The sequence below is a fragment of the Procambarus clarkii genome, chromosome 67 (genome assembly GCF_040958095.1).
Source record: "Procambarus clarkii isolate CNS0578487 chromosome 67, FALCON_Pclarkii_2.0, whole genome shotgun sequence".
In the NCBI taxonomy this organism is placed as follows: Eukaryota; Metazoa; Arthropoda; class Malacostraca; order Decapoda; family Cambaridae; genus Procambarus; species Procambarus clarkii.
The window spans coordinates 1,082,512-1,086,073 of NC_091216.1; positions in this window are offsets into that span (position 1 = coordinate 1,082,512).

Consider the following 3,562-nt stretch of genomic DNA (forward strand, 5'->3'; position numbering starts at 1 on the left):
ATCTAACTACATGAAAAACGTGAAAAAAGTCACTATATAACCATATTTGAGGATTTTACCTTCAAATCATAGAGCGAGGTTTCGTATTATTTAGTTCCAAGAAAAGACATATGACAATGTTGTTTCCAATACAAATGATAAAAAACAATGTGTTTTCATTAGAATTAACTATAATGTTCTTGATTTTCCGTTTATATTAACGAGGGAAGATGTACACGTAAAACCGCTCTAATCCGGCTGAAACGTCGATATATGCAATAAAAACCGAACTTCTCCCCTTTTCAATATCTTACTCAGTATTTTAACGAGAAACAAATAGATGATTGAAAATGAAGTATTTAAGGTTATTATCTAATCAATTATGTGTTTGCATCATTTTTATCGTATATATATGAATTAAAACCCATGGACTGAAAATTCACAAAAACGTGGAAAACGGCAAAATATTGTCTAATTCGATGATATTTTGTTTAAATCACATGAAGGAAAAGGAGATGATAAACGTCAAAATATTGCTATATTCGATGATTTTTCGTACGAAACAAAATGCAAGAAAATTGCTTAAAATGCAATATTATGCGAAATTCTGAGATTTGAAGGCCAAATCACATATCGTGATACTACATGAAATAGTATCGAAATATTTGTAAAAATGAATATATTTACGTAATATCAAACTACATGAAAAACGTGAAAAAAGTCACTATATAACCATATTTGAGGATTTTAACTTCAAATCATAGAGCGAGGTTTCGTATTATTTAGATCCAAGAAAAGACATATGACAATGTTGTTTCCAATACAAATGATAAAAAACAATGTGTTTTCATTAGAATTAACTATAATGTTCTTGATGTTCCGTTTATATTAACGATGGAAGATGTACACGTAAAACCGCTCTAATCCGGCTGAAACGTCGATATAGGCAATAAAAACCGAACTTCTCCCCTTTTCAATATCTTACTCAGTATTTTAACGAGAAACAAATAGATGATTGAAAATGAAGTATTTAAGGTTATTATCTCATCAATTATGTGTTTGCATCATTTTTATCGTATATATATATGAATTAATACCCATGGACGGAAAATTCACAAAAACGTGGAAAACGGCAAAATATTGCCTAATTCGATGATATTTTGTTTAAATCACATGAAGGAAAAGGAGATGATAAACGTTAAAATATTGCTAAATTCGATGATTTTTCGTACGAAGCAAAATGCAAGAAAACTTGCTTAAAATGCAATATTATGCGAAATTCTGAGATTTGAAGGCCAAATCACATATCGTGATACTACATGAAATAGTATCGAAATATTGGTAAAAATGAATATATTTACGTAATATCAAACTACATGAAAAACGTGAAAAAAGTCACTATATAACCATATTTGAGGATTTTAACTTCAAATCATAGAGAGAGGTTTCGTATTATTTAGTTCCAAGAAAAGACATATGACAATGTTGTTTCCAATACAAATGATAAAAAACAATGTGTTTTCATTAGAATTAACTATAATGTTCTTGATGTTCCGTTTATATTAACGATGGAAGATGTACACGTAAAACCGCTCTAATCCGGCTGAAACGTCGATATATGCAATAAAAACCGAACTTCTCCCCTTTTCAATATCTTACTCAGTATTTTAACGAGAAACAAATAGATGATTGAAAATGAAGTATTTAAGGTTATTATCTAATCAATTATGTGTTTGCATCATTTTTATCGTATATATATATGAATTAATACCCATGGACGGAAAATTCACAAAAACGTGGAAAACGGCAAAATATTGCCTAATTCGATGATATTTTGTTTAAATCACATGAAGGAAAAGGAGATGATAAACGTTAAAATATTGCTAAATTCGATGATTTTTCGTACGAAGCAAAATGCAAGAAAACTTGCTTAAAATGCAATATTATGCGAAATTCTGAGATTTGAAGGCCAAATCACGTATCGTGATACTACATGAAATAGTATCGAAATATTGGTAAAAATGAATATATTTACGTAATATCAAACTACATGAAAAACGTGAAAAAAGTCACTATATAACCATATTTGAGGATTTTAACTTCAAATCATAGAGAGAGGTTTCGTATTATTTAGTTCCAAGAAAAGACATATGACAATGTTGTTTCCAATACAAATGATAAAAAACATTGTGTTTTCATTAGAATTAACTATAATGTTCTTGATTTTCCGTTTATATTAACGAGGGAAGATGTACACGTAAAACCGCTCTAATCCGGCTGAAACGTCGATATATGCAATAAAAACCGAACTTCTCCCCTTTTCAATATCTTACTCAGTATTTTAACGAGAAACAAATAGATGATTGAAAATGAAGTATTTAAGGTTATTATCTAATCAATTATGTGTTTGCATCATTTTTATCGTATATATATATGAATTAATACCCATGGACGGAAAATTCAGAAAAACATGGAAAACGGCAAAATATTGCCTAATTCGATGATATTTTGTTTAAATCACATGAAGGAAACGGAGATGATAAACGTTAAAATATTGCTAAATTCGATGATTTTTTGTACGAAGCAAAATGCAAGAAAACTTGCTTAAAATGCAATATTATGCGAAATTCTGAGATTTGAAGGTCAAATCACGTATCGTGATACTACATGAAATAGTATCGAAATATTGGTAAAAATGAATTTATTTACGTAATATCAAACTACATGAAAAACGTGAAAATTCACTATATAACCATATTTAAGGATTTTATCTTCAAATCATAGAGCGAGGTTTCGTATTATTTAGATCCAAGAAAAGACATATGACAATGTTTCCAATACAAATGATAAAAAACAATGTGTTTTCATTAGAATTAACTATAATGTTCTTGATTTTCCGTTTATATTAACGTTGGAAGATGTACACGTAAAACCGCTTTAATCCGGCTGAAACGTCGATATATGCAATAAAAACCGAACTTCTCCCCTTTTCAATATCTTACTCAGTATTTTAACGAGAAACAAATAGATGATTGAAAATGAAGTATTCAAGGTTATTATCTAATCAATTATGTGTTTGCATCATTTTTATCGTATATATATATGAATTAATACCCATGGACGGAAAATTCATAAAAACGTGGAAAACGGCAAAATATTGCCTAATTCGATGATATTTTGTTTAAATCACATGAAGGAAAAGGAGATGATAAACGTTAAAATATTGCTAAATTCGATGATTTTTCGTACGAAGCAAAATGCAAGAAAACTTGCTTAAAATGCAATATTATGCGAAATTCTGAGATTTGAAGGCCAAATCACATATCGTGATACTACATGAAATAGTATCGAAATATTGGTAAAAATGAATATATTTACGTAATATCTAACTACATGAAAAACGTGAAAAAAGTCACTATATAACCATATTTGAGGATTTTACCTTCAAATCATAGAGCGAGGTTTCGTATTATTTAGTTCCAAGAAAAGACATATGACAATGTTGTTTCCAATACAAATGATAAAAAACAATGTGTTTTCATTAGAATTAACTATAATGTTCTTGATTTTCCGTTTATATTAA